Source organism: Haemorhous mexicanus, chromosome 11, assembly GCF_027477595.1.
Source record: "Haemorhous mexicanus isolate bHaeMex1 chromosome 11, bHaeMex1.pri, whole genome shotgun sequence".
Taxonomy (NCBI): Eukaryota; Metazoa; Chordata; class Aves; order Passeriformes; family Fringillidae; genus Haemorhous; species Haemorhous mexicanus.
The window spans coordinates 17,622,675-17,636,635 of NC_082351.1; the positions used below are offsets into that span (position 1 = coordinate 17,622,675).

At 45.8% G+C, this 13,961-nt stretch overlaps 1 protein-coding gene across 2 annotated transcripts in view; it reads right to left on the reverse strand.

The window, feature by feature from the left end:
• PRICKLE2 (prickle planar cell polarity protein 2) overlaps positions 1-13,961 on the reverse strand; it is a 103,494-nt gene that overhangs the window by 50,771 nt on the left and 38,762 nt on the right. Inside the window, exon 1 of one of the 2 annotated variants that reach the window (XM_059856730.1) lies at positions 6,415-6,547. The exons of the other annotated variant lie outside the window; for it this stretch is intronic. The gene's annotated coding sequence lies outside the window, so the exon portion shown is untranslated. Of the gene's footprint in view, positions 1-6,414; positions 6,548-13,961 lie in introns of those variants that run through there. 2 annotated transcript variants of the gene reach the window in all.

Consider the following 13,961-nt stretch of genomic DNA (forward strand, 5'->3'; position numbering starts at 1 on the left):
TGCTGAGTGTTTAACTTACAGTGTCTCCTTGCAACAAAACAACAGCAGTTTGGGATCAGCTCAGCAGCTGACTGAAGGCAGGGTTAGCCAGGCTCCTGCAGCAGGGAGTTGGAACTATTTCTGGAAAATCATGGATGGTTTAAAGCTGGGAACCTTCCTGTAGCATGCCCTGACAGGAGGGGACTGCTATGACCAGTAGTTGGCCTGGTTGCACTGGTACAGGGCAAAAAGAAAAAAAAAAGTCAGAAGAAAGTTCTCTTCCCTCTATCCCAAACAAGCTGGCATGCTCCAGACGAGGGTGGCTCACCTGGCTGTGAGTTTTAGAAATGTGGAGTTGCAGAGTAAGGGCAACACCTCCCCTTTCCATGGCCTTAACTCAAGGCAAACAGCTCAACCCCCAAACCCCTTCTCTGTACAAACTGCGAGCATTCCCTTGTGTCAGTACAGAGAAGCGGAGCAGGAACACCGTCAGGCTCTCTGGGGTAATGAGCACTTCAAACCTATCTCAAAGGGATGAGCAACCATGGATGGCCAACCTGACAGATGGGGGAAGGAGGAGAGCTCAGATACCAGCGAGACGATTGTAATTAGTGTAATAAGCAGCAATTGCAGCCCAACAGCTGCCTTACCCTCCCCGAGCGTCTGCAGCACGCACCAGCACCAAACCATGGCCAAGGATTTTGACACTTGCTGCACTCTGAACGTCTCTGCTGTGAAAAAAGTTCTGACTTTGATAGTTTGCATTCTACACAAGACACAGAGCAGAGCATGTACATGCTTTTCCAGCCTCTTCACCTCCACCTGAGTGAGCAGCACCGTGTGCTTACAGAAGTGACATGAAATTTGGTTTAGTTTTTATGTCAACTATGATTTTGCCTGTGACTTTGACCAAAATGTTGTTTCCTCTGTGTTGAGGCAAACCTGCCATACTCAACTTTCTGAAGCGCCCGAAGCCCCAGAGACAAGCTGTTCTACACAAAATGGCAAAACATGACAAAAACAATTTTAGGTGGGCATAAACAACCATTCTCCACTGATGGATATTTGTCTGATGTCCTTCCCTGACACATCTTTAAGCTAAATTCTCTTGAAGCACAACAAAGTTGGCAGTAAGCATATAGCACAGAAAAAACTATGCTCTTCCACCAGTTTTAGGAGCTGGATCATCATCTACAGTCAGCACAAGGCTTGCAAATCTGCTGATGTGACAAGCTACAGGACCTAAATTGCAAAAATATGCTGTGGCTTAGACCCAGACTATTCTGAGTAATTTCTGGTGCTCAAGCTCCAGGAGGGAATGCTCTTCTCACTTCCTCTCTGCTATCCCTTGGTCTAATGGAGGTGGTCGGGGGAAGAAGTCAGATCCTCAGGGTATCTGCATATTTTGGCAGTAGTTAAAGATTCAGTTACCAATGATTTTTAGTGAGTGCTAAGACACACGGAAAGTATCTGCTGTGAAGATATTTGGAGGTATGAGCTCTAAGCTCTTCAAGCAAGGGACTGTTTCCTGCAGTGCTTAAGAAAATGAGAGTATGAAAACAACAAGTAAGGACAAGCTGGGAGAGCAGAAAATGTTTATGTTGAGTAAATTTAACCCCTCACGAAAGGAAGAAGCCAAGGCTGCGTGGGAGAGTTCAGGAATAACTGTAACCAGGAGCTTTGAATGTTCCCTGAATGACCAGGAGGCAGTGAAAAGTCACAGGCAAATTAATCAAAACCATCTACATGGGACGCCACACAAGGCATCCTGTGAGAAACAGGACAAACCTGACAACCACCAGGATCTCCCTTCTCATACAAAGGACAGGGGAAAGGTATCAGGAAGCCAAAAGCATGGCTACAGTCACACCTTTCATTTGCTGCTCTGCTGAATAGTTCCAGTGGAAATCAATGGGGGTTTCAAGTACAAAAATGGATCACAGAGACATCGACATTGAATCCGTTTGCTAATTAGTCAAGATTAACATTTATTTTATCCAACAGGCATTCAGGTAAAGGAGGTAATTCTCTCTCTGTATGTCCCTTTTACAATCGTTAAATGTAGGACAAAGCTGTCTCTTGATGACAGGAATCCTAAAAGGAACTTTCTCTCCACCAGGGGAGGTGCCTGTGGGCATAGCCTGATCTGGGCATGTCACTTGCAGTGGCTGGACAGGGCCAGCATCATGGACCTTCAACCCCTAATCCCAAATCTGGCAGACCACTGCAACCACTGCAGCTTTTGACACAAGCCTGAGGCCACAGTACAGGTCCAGAACAAGGCATCCTAAAATCTAACACAAGACCCTGTGTCATCACAAAGGAAAATTTAAACCATCAGGCTGCTACTGTTTCATACATCCATTAACACTGTGGGAAATCTAAGATACCTTGCTGTGATCCTGTATCTGAGGATGCAATGGCCAGCAAGTGAATGTGTTTCAACCATTTAAATAGCTTCACTTAACAAATATAAAAAACACTTTTAATTTATAGCACCAGAGTAATTTAATACCTTCTATGCTGTTAGTGAAGCAAGCATTAATAGCACTTTATCATCAGTTCTAATCTTCCTGGCATCATTTCATGCCCACAGAAAACTCACTCTGTAACTCGGTACCTACAGCTCGTGCTGGATGAGGCCCCTGGCCACAGCTGGTTTCCAGCACTCTGAGAACTCAATCTCTGCTAATCCCAGACCTTTACATCAACTCAGAGCAATCTAAAAAGGAGACACATGAAGTCACTTAGGCTTATCTCTCTAATTGCCTGCCTGCAAACCAGGGGTTCAGTGTCAGCCACTTGCACTCTCATAAGACACGGCAGCCAGAAAAATCTGACCTAAAATATTCACCGCAAGCATTTTGAGAATGGGAAGTGAAACTACCAAAATCCTGCTCACTGCTGCAGCTCCAAGTGCAATGCCAGCTACGAGGGACACATCTGGTAACAAAGGCAGCGTTCATGCCTTTCCTCTGCTGCAGCCCTTTCCAGGTCTGTGGCTGTGCAACACAGACTCCAATTCTCTCGGCAGCTTTCTTGAACTGCCCAGTGCCAACAGAGTGAAAATGTTAATGAATACTGTCCCATAAATACTTAATGCACATTTTCCTGCGAGTCCTGCTGTGATTAAATAGCCACCTCATTACTCAGTACCATCTTTCTTTCTTTTTTATCTTTGCACTAAATACCAAGAGTTGGAACTATACCCACACAATCAAGCTGCTGGAAACATTACTGCATAAACCAACACCAACAGGGCAAAATCCAAACACAGATTTCCAAGGAATGCAAAGAATCGAACCCCGTTAAGAGCAAATATTTCCTCTCAGCTACCTCCTCCCAGGATCAGCAGAGGAAGAAAAGCAGAGGGGACAAGCCTGCAATATATTTTATTCTTGAGTCTAGCTTATTTGGCTTTACTGTCTTTTTCCATTGTATTGGAGGTCCTTGTGACAGTGGGGGGTCCACTGCAGATATCCTGTGGATACATGAATCCCCGGGTACACTTTGGGGTTGGCTCTGCTCTGACACCAACTCCTGAACAGCTGCAACAGGAACTCTCCTGTTCTCCCTCATCTGCGGCTTGGAGGGCGTCCATGATTTGTCCAAGGTTACACAAGCAATCCAGGACAGACATGTAAGGGAACATGGATCACCCAGAGGCATTGCTTTATCAGTGACCATGCTGTCCAAAGTACAGCTGACCACAAGATCCACCACGCCTGCTTGCACAACACCATGACAGTCATTTAGGAATCGTGACATAGAAATATTAGGATATTGTTTCCTGCACCATTAGAATTCCGTTATTTGAGTCCTTCCCACCAACCCTTAGCTATTTCACAAACCAACCCAAAAGTTGCAATTCCCCTGGGATATCCAAGACCACAAGAGTAATGCTGAGAGCCCAGAGTCAGCTGGGGTTGGCAGCACTGGGTTTGGGGGTTTGTGTGTGCTGCCAGACGTGACACGTGGGATTTCCAGCACTGCCATCCAAGCAGGTCCCAGCTGGAGTGAGTGCTGGTGCTGGAGACACGTCTGTGCTGCTCTCTGTGGTTTTGCTTTGCAGGGCAATGCTCTGCCTTTCACACAGGCCATGGGAAACATTTCCTCTGACAGAGGAAAGTCTTACAGTCCAAATTCATGCCAAACGGCTAAAAATGTAGAAGACTCAAAGAACTAAAGCTTGTGTACGTCAGAACTTTTGGTAATTCCTCCTAAGTACATAATTTTTTGGCACAGATGCTTCCTTCAATGTAACTGAAGGGCAAGCATTTAGTTCCTTTTCCGCCGGGAGAGTCCCAGCTCTTGTCCCTCTGATTTAAATATGGAAGCAGGCTCATTACACAATATGTGTTTCAGCGAGTTCTGCACCAGGGAGAGTGTGAAGCTAAGGCTAATGAAGGGAATATCATTACAGTACTGAACAGTACTAAAGCAGGAACAAATAGTCTGGTCTGAAGCACGGGCTGCTGCCACATGTATCACAAGGAGTCTCCAAAGAGAAAGAGACTCCATTTGAGTCTCTTTGAGATGCAGGAAAAAGCGCAGCAGAGGATGGTGTGTGGGGAATACTGGTGAGGAACTGGTGCCAGCTGGAGAGGTTGCTTTTGAAGTGCTGTGTGGAGACAGTGGGCAGCCAACACAGTGCCATGTGCTAATGCATGGGAAATGTAAAGACCACTGGCGATTAAAAGGTGCTTTATCCCCTTCAGAACTGGTCCTGAGACACAACCCCAGCCTCAGTCAGCAAATACACACAAACAGGGCTTTCAAAGGACCTCTTCAACTCATTTTGTTTGTCTGCATGACATGCCAGGAATAAATGTACATCTACATCTCATTTCAAATTCGTGCTGCCAGGAGAGTCAGCCCACAAGAAGCACCAACATCTCCTGGAGTCAGAACTGCACATGTCTGCACATTTCCACTGCCACCCTTTAAAAGAGAAAAAAAAAGAACGTTTCCCCCCTTCTCTGGGTGAGCAAATAGAGTAATTTAAGGTGTAAGTAGATGAAGTAGCTAATTAAGGAAATAACCGATAACTTAAATCAAGATCATTAGAGGAAGCAGCATGTTGCTGCCATTACTTAAATGGCAGCTGAGCTAAAACATGCTCACTCAACCTGAGACTTCAAAATCTACAGTCAGCCTGATCCACACAGGGAGAGCTTCCCATGACACCCCACCACTGGGGCCAAAGCCACAGAGGAAAACACTCAAATCTCCTGGTAATTTCCTACAGTCTGAACATTTAATCATCCCCAGCCACCACCATAAAAATCCCAAGTGAATGATTCACATGTTGAGAGAAATTTGCAATAAGCAGCAGCAGCAGGGTCTTCTGCCCTAAGAAGCAGCCCCTGCCTGGTTTTGGCAGCGGGGAGAACAAACCCTCTGCAGAAATAAATTCAAATACGTTGGGCCATATGAATTTTGCTTCTGGCATCTTGTGCTGACTGTGCTCCTCAGCCAGCTGCTCCCAGGATGGACTCTGGGATTTCTCTACCCATCCCCAAAGGGTGTTTGCACACCAGTGCCACATCTCTCACTAATTATTTCACCAGTTGCACAGACAAAACATCTGCTGAAGGAGAGAAGGAATCCTAAAGTACACAAATAATTTGCACTGCCTAAACAAAGGCAAATAGAGGATGCTGTTAAACCCCCACCCCCCCGCCTAGCAAACAGACCCAGGAGCTCTGCCCACAGGCTGCGGCTTCCTCTGCCTTCTCCAGCAGGAATGAATCCTTGTTTCCAACCAAAACCGCAGTTTGTTACTAACACAGCCTCCTTCTGTTTAATTCCTAAATTATCCTAAAGCAACTGAATTCAGCAAGTTGATTAAGTACTTAAAACACTTTATTTCCTTCAAAAGAAGCTTTTGTTTTGCCTGAAAGAAAACTGGAGTTTTTCTCCTGAATTCGTATTAACAAACGCATAAGAAATCTAACATCCCAAAGTTAAAAAACCCCTTTATCCTGCATTAAACACAGCTGCCAAAGACCCAAAATCTGCATTCTGTCATTCCACACATATCCTTGCAACAGCTGAGAAGACACACAGCAGGTCTGGAAACTCAGAGCTGAAGATAAGCTGCAGCCTCCCGCGGGGTTTTACTCTTCATGGGTTTTAAAGAGAGTGAAAACGCAGGAGCAGCTCAGGGACTGGCGACAGAAGTCACGTCTTGCATCAAGGAAAAGTTTTACTGTGTCCAGATATTCAGCCAAATATTAGCAGAGGATAGAGCACAGCCCTACTCCTGTGCCTGGCCCCCGACAGCCCCTGGGCTCTGCCTGCAAAGGGAACCGATGCTCGCAAAGGCAGGCAGGAATCAGAGCTGAAAGAGAAAACCATGTCCTAATGCAAACACTGGTAGAGCATTAAAGCCTCTTATACTTTCAGATGCTGTAAACGGGCGCGATTACTTACCCCGGCTAAAGAGGCATTCACAGGCTGGAACAGCGCCATGGAACGGGTGAGGGCAGAGGCAAGGAGCGGCAGGACAGAGCCCGGAGCATCCTCGGCAGCCCTGCCTGTGCCCTGCCAGCCGCTGTGGTCATCTGGGGAGGGCAGGGCCCTGGCGCTGCCCCGGCTGCCGGAGCGACGCCCACCGCAGCTTTAGCTTATTGGTGAAAATCCTAAACCCTGATCCAATCCTGTCCCTTCACCCAAATGTAGCTCTCTGCAGAGACAACATCCTTCGCAGTTTCGACTAGCGGTATGAAAGCAAAGTTACCTTGCCAATGCATAAGTCAAACAAAGAGAAGCAATAAAAAACCACCCCCACACTCAAATTTATTTCACCTCTTACTCACAAAAAAAGTTTCTTATTTACTTACTAACAGCCGTGTGAGAGCATTGAAGAAAGCTGGCAACTCTCAGCCTGTATCACCAGATCAAAAATCAGTGTGGTAAACATCAGGATGCCAATAAAAGCACTGTTTGTAAGAAAGCCTACCAGCGCTCCAGCCACATCTGGGGCAGGACAAGGTTTGCAGAAACCATCAGCACATGGGTCCTGAAGTTATACTGAATTTCACAAAGGTAACTGAATCATAAAGTGCTGCTGGCAAACAGCCTGGCCAGCCAAAACATACAGTTTGCCTTTTATTTTTCAGCCTGGTGCAGACATTGACTGTAGAGACACGACTTTCTCTGCTATACACACAGCTAGAGGCTTGACCCTGATTGACACTCTGGCTGCACTGGTTCTGTGTTTCTGGCGTCAGAAAGCACAGGGCTACAGGCAGCGACCTGGAAACCTGCATTCATTTACAACCAACCAACAGGCAGGGATAAAAGCCTCTCGTGCAACTGCACATTGCTGCACTCACTTACAGATGTGCAACCCTGGAGCAGCTCCAGAGTGTGGGCTGGCATCTGGGTGACCTCTGAATGTGCTCACACAGCTCCTCCAAGCGAAGGGGGAGCCAGTGGTCTGCACTCCAGGTGTCCCGGCAGACAGGCAGCAGAATCCAGATGTGGGCAAGTTGCCCTAGCCCTAGCACAGGCTGGGGATTCAATGAGGTCTATTCATGGAGGAGTGAGCAGGGCTTCCAGGAACACAGAGGAAGCATTTCGGAGAGGTATTCCCATTGCAAGTCCACTAAGCCTCTTTGCATTCTAACCCCACCACCACTGCAAGCTTTAAATATAGAAGTAATCAAAATGTACGTTAAAAGAAGAACTTAGAACTTGGCAGTGTTAATCTAAGAAACATTCCACTGGGGAGCAGGGCTGGAAGAGCACTGGCAGCCTCGGGGAGGGCTGAGCCTGGCTCTCCAGGAACAAAAGCAGCTTACAAACCAGGTTTGCCACGTGAGAGCCTAATTAGAGACCGAAGCCCACACAGCAAACAGACAGACTACAGAGGAAATTGGAGCCTAATTTACATGGAGAACGATTACTTACTGCAACCAATTAGTGTCAAGCTGACTGACAGACTACCCAAAATATATTCTCCCTACCCTCCCCTGCAAGTCTGAGTTTTCCCCACTGTGTCATTTAACCTGGGTTGTGTGGTAGGTGAGCAGCTCAGCACTAGACATGGGACAGCAAACAGGGACCTTCTGATCTTCCCCATAACAAACACAGAGTTAAAGCCACCCTTGTGCCACCTGGTGCCAGCCTCAGCTGAGCCAGAGACAGCATCATCAGAGATCAGTGTAATGTACTTTTCCCCCTGGTCTTAAATCCTTGAATGACATCCTGAAGATCCCATAATTTAGTATTTTGGAAAGGTGCTCACCCTTTCCTGAGCATGTATTCTGCATGGGGACTTTCACAGCTTCACAGGCTACCACACAGTAAAACTTTAGGTAAAGGCTGTGTCCACAGAGAGAAACTCCTCCTTGGCTGGCACAGCATAGGGGTGCCCATGGTCCCACCAGTGCCTGTGCTGGGCAGGGACACCACCTTCATTCAGGGTATCATCTCTTTCCAGCTGCCCTGGAAGAGGACTACTTCATCACACTTCCCAAAGTACAAGCCTACTGCTAGTTCTGCATAAAACCTGCCACTCCTCCCTATCAATTAGTACCCAAACTGATAAGCAGACTTTAAAAACTCCTGAAGTACACACATGGAAGTGAGCAAATGCCATTTACCTTCCTTTTACTGTTACAAAAGGAACAACTCATTCTATCATCATTTTTCCTTTCCCAGCACCATACTCATTATTAACAGGACTGACTAATTGCTGTCCTCTCTTCCACGCCCTGGCACATGCACTTGGAATGCCCAATGACAACAGCATTTCAATGCAACTTGCTGTGTTATTCTTCACAAATTCCTAAGTGTGGTCTGTCTGAGCAGCCTGTCTGACTACCCATCAGAGAGCACTTGTGTACACACACTCAGGCACACAACAACCACATTTTGGATATTTGAGACCAGATAATCAGCCCTTCCTTTGAGAAACACCAATATAAAGCATATTTAATGACTTTATGAGTCTTCTGCATGGATGAAATAAACATTTTTTTTAATCTCTGCAGGCTGCATGGATATATGGCATTTTAAAAGCAGGTTATCCTAAAAAGAAAACTTGGAGAAAATGCTTGGTGAAGTTTATCTAGTAACTGTTTGGCAATATCTGCAGATAGTCAGGACCACAGATGGGGTAAAGCATCAGCAGGAACCCTTTGAATTTCAGCTCACTTCACATCAACGGTGCTAAATCAACTTACACAACAGAAGTCCCATCAAGAGAGGTATAATGCAGGATCATCCCACCTGGGTGTCTTTTGGATACAGACACCAGAAAGGTTGCAAATCCCGGCAGCTCTGGTCTCCCTCTTGGCTAAATTAAAAGTCTCTGTTAGTTACCAAGTGGATGCAATGAAAATGCATGTGTGCTCATGCTCCTGAGAATTAGGCTGCTAATCTGGTGTTTGTGCTCCTGGAGTTTATCTCCTCCACACCTCCCTTCTCCCCAGGGAATGGCCTTGCTGCCACTTTATGTGCAGCTCTAAGGACAACACACGCTGCTTCGTTTCTGAATTCCCCTCCAGTGCTACCCCTGAACCAAGCCCGGCAGAGAGGGGAGCTCCAGCAGCTGTAATTCCCATTAATTCCCCTTATGATTAACAGGTCAGCTCACTCCACCCTGATGACAGTGGGCTTCAGAAGTCTAACTCTGTCAAAATTATCTATGCATAAAAGACAATCATTACAGGCACAAACGCCTCGCTGAGACTTTTATCAGCTGTGTGCTTGCTGCTCGCTGTTGTGCCACTAATTTAGAGAGGCACAGGCTTTAGAGAGAGTGGGGAAGGCTTCAGCCTCACTGCTCTGCAGTGGCTCCAGGCACAGGAACCTCTCTTCTGTGGTTTTGATGTTGATTATAAAGCTGTGGAGGCAATCACTCCTGGAGAGGGGCAAGGGCAGGTGGGAGTGCAGGGAAATTACAGAAACGTTCTTCTGAGTGCATCCCATTAGGGTTGGTGGCAATTACACATGCTGATCAAGGAGGCGGGCATCCCAGAACTGAAATTACCGGGCTCTGAAATTACCGGGAGGGAAGGGAAGGTGAGAGAAAGAAGGAAAAAAGGAAAAAAAACAGAAGAAGCAAAATAACCCTTAACAACGGCCACAGACATCCCCTGGATGTCTGGGAGCAGGGACAGGAGAGTCACCTCCTCCCTGCAGCCAACCCCTGCTGGTAGTCACTCAGGGGAGACCCACAGAGATAAAAGGCAGTAAGGCCAGCTGAAAAATGCTTGTAAAAACACTAATGGTCTCAGGTCCTTCTGAGCCACCTCAAGCACTGCTAAATCACTTTTACTTGCTTTCTGGTGCATTTTGCTTAGGTTTATACTGATGCACTGCACATCCTGTGTGCAGGTCAAAATCTGTGTGGATCCACCAGCTAACCCACAATGGGTTAGCATCACTACCTGCAGAGCCTGGCATCACTACCAGGCTCTGCAGGTTGTTCTTCCTCTCATCTTTCCACTTTTTTCACTAGTTGCACAGGAATAAATGAAGAAACCAACTTAACAACATCTTCCTTTCAATACACACTATTGGGAGTGACTGTAGTAATAAAAACCATAAGGAAAAGGCAAGAATTTTCATTGCAACCACTGTGCAGCTTTGCAGTCCTGACCCTGGAACTCCTGACAATGTGTCACCACACATTATTAAGAAATATTCATATAATCCCAACTGTAAAGCTCTACTTTCAGCCAATTAAACTGCCTGAGCAGCTGAGCTCTCCTGGAGACCTTTGTACTCTCCTTTATATTTTTTTTTTAAATGCTCTCTTAGGGAAAGGAATGGTTTCTGCAGAGATGAGCCACCCAGCTCCTTCCAGCCCTGCCGTGTGTGTATAAAATGTTCTTGGCTGCTTTCAAACATTGCACATTAATCTGTGCTATGGAGCCTGTCTCCTTCAGTGTTCCATCATTGCTCTTCGAGACTGGTGAGACAGAGCTGTTCCACTTGGCATCACATACCCTCCCTGCCCCCTTCCCAGGATTTTTTTTTGTTTTGATTTGTTTGTTAGCTTTGTTAGGTTTGGGTGTTTTTTTTTGTTTTTTTTTTTTTTTTTTTATTGCCACAACAGCTCACAAACCATCACCCCTGGCACATCTGGACCTGAAGAATATATTGCTGTAGCAGCTCACAGATATATGAGACAGCCAGGGTGTTCAGGGAAGATTATGGTTTTAGCACTTCAAATTATGAAAAATACCAGTGCTCCCTTCCTGCAGCTTAGGACATATAACTTCTTTCTCTCCCCACCATTCTTTGCCTATGTCTTAACCTGGAGGGACAGGAACTGCTTCTTGAGTTAAGGGCTGCTGGAAACAAACCCCAGAGAGGTGTTTGAGTAGTGATGGCTGGGATTTGTTTCTGAGCAATGTGAGCCCCACTGCCCCACCTTGACAAGCCCTTGCACTAATAAATTAGAGCATCTCCTACACACAAAGGGCTATCTGATACAAAGCCAAGTATTTTACTAACCCCACTCCTGGGACATGGATTTTCATACATGCCTGCCCAAAATTTGCCCACATGAGGATGCCCGTTGCTCAGGCTATGCCACCCAGGCACCTCACTAGCTGCTTTCAAGTGTGACCACTACCACAGCCAAAGTACCTTCTCAACTACCCATGTGCCACCAAACTGACAAATCATGACATTTTTTCAAGTCTTTATTAAATACTAAAATGTTCTGTAGTGCACCCAATAGGGTTCCCCCAGAGGAAGCTTCAGCTACAGCCTTGTCTGCTGGGAAGCATAACCTTGGCTGTGCCCCACTCAGAAAAGATGCACTCACTGCTGGCCCAAGTGGTTCCTTGCCATGAGTTATGAAGGACAATTCCTCCCTTACCCTCATCACCTGGGTGCATTGCACTGCATGGAAACAGCCAGAGCCTGAGGAACGGAGAGGAGCTGAGCTCCTGCTCTCAGGAGCTGAGAGAAGGACCACAGACCTCCTTCACACCCCATGCCAACTGCTCTACCACACCTGGCTGCACCACAAAAGGGACGAGTGCCTCTTCCATAGATGGGGCTTCCCAGGAGGACAAAGGGATGTGAAGGATAAAAGCTGCCTAAGGATGCATAAGCACCCTAAACCCAGCCAGTTGCTGGTAATCCAGCAGCCTCAGGCGTCTGCAGCACATCTCGTGTTTTGGAAGCTGCAATGGGAACACCATGCACTTTCCCTTTTTTTCCAAGCTTCCCTAAATCCTTGGCTCCCGGCATTTCTGCAGTGATTAAATGCACAGTTCTCAACATTGAAACCCCATAAAAACAAAAATCCATACGGGGAGTGTCCCCATAAACCAGCCGATACCTGCCAGCAGCTGTAATCTTGGTGCCATCAGATCTGCACAATAAATGAGTTCATTTTACTGGGGTAGGGTTTTTCTACAAAATAGAAATCAAAATTGGCTTGTGAAGATGAACGATGCCTGTGAAACTTTTTTGCTGCACTTGATTAAATACACACAACAAACCCATTTTTTTCCTACTTGAACGATAAACTCAATAGTCTAAAATTAAGCCCAGCAGGGTAAGATCCTGTATAGATTTCAACAGATACTATCATTTTTTTTTTGAAAACCTGACTGTAATGTATACACATTGAAAAATCACTTGAGTACCTCTGGCAGCAAACATAAACACAGGGAAAGCTAAAAATCATGTTGTTTTTATCTTGATACATCCTGCACCGCAAAGTACAGCCCTGGTTTGCCATTTCATGATAAACCAACCCTTTGCTTTTGATCACATCAGTGTGCAACCATGGATGTGAATGTACATTAGTATCACGAAAAGAAAAGGGGAAGAAAAAGTCCAATCACAGAAGCTCACCAACCTGAACCACATGCTTCCCAACCAAAGGGTATTTGTAGATACCAGAATTACCATTTCTCTTCAAGACAACTGATCCTTTTAATGAAAATATAAGAAGCCCTAGAGAAATTCTGGTTGATCGTTATTAAATGCACAGACTTCATGCATTTTTTTTTCCAGGAAAATGACTGAAGCTTGGCTTTAGCATAATCCTGAAGATTATTTACATCTTCTGTATTTTTTTTTCCACTGCTGCTGAATAATCAAGGCTCCTTAGGAAACCGCTGCCAGAGAAACATAAGTATTTTTTCCTCTTCCTTTCCTCTCTCTTTTACCTGCTTTTATACATTCTTTCTTGCACAGGACCAGTGAAAAGGTGTTGGAGGTTAGGATTTTTCCTTTTTTTTTTTTCTTTCTCTCAGGGAATTTTGTCCCATTTGTTGCCTAAGAGATGATAATGACTAGTAACTTAAGAGAAAAAAGATGTGGTTGGGAGGGGGAAGGGAGCAAGGGTGCAGCTGGCTACTCTTTTTTGCTGGGGGGGTTCTCAGGGGAAAGGCAGAGATACCTCGAGATTTTGGCAAGCAGACATGACAGAAATCCCTGGGGAGCAGCTAGGAAGGGGCAGTGTGCACACTGTCTCAGTCTCCCTCCTCAATCCCCAGCTTCCAGGCATTTGATGAAGGGGAGCTCAGGTTGCCTTTCAAACATTTTTTTCTCAGCAGAAAAACCTAAGAGAGGAAAAAATTGTGGCTCCTCAGAAGGGAATGGAAGGAGCTGTCTCTCCTCTTTGGAGGAAAGGGCTCCAAAACACTGCAAGTTCCCTGAATATTGGGATGCTTTAGGGAAGGAATCTTACAGGGATGCTTCAAGACAAGCACTTGACTTTCTGCCTCAGCATTCTTTGTTATTTTCCATCACACAACCTCCCTTTCTCTCCTGCTCCTACTCTATCCACTCAAAGGACTGTGCACAGGGAATGAAAACAATTAAATACTCCTAAGCACGAAGGGCTGCAACTGGCACGGTAATGAGGTCATTATGCACCTAAACATGCCTTCTAAAAATAAATTACATCCAGGTATTGAGATCTCCTGGCTGCACTGTGCCCAGGGAATTATCTTAATGCTAAATCTCTAACAGCCTGGTTTGGTTTGGTTATTTTA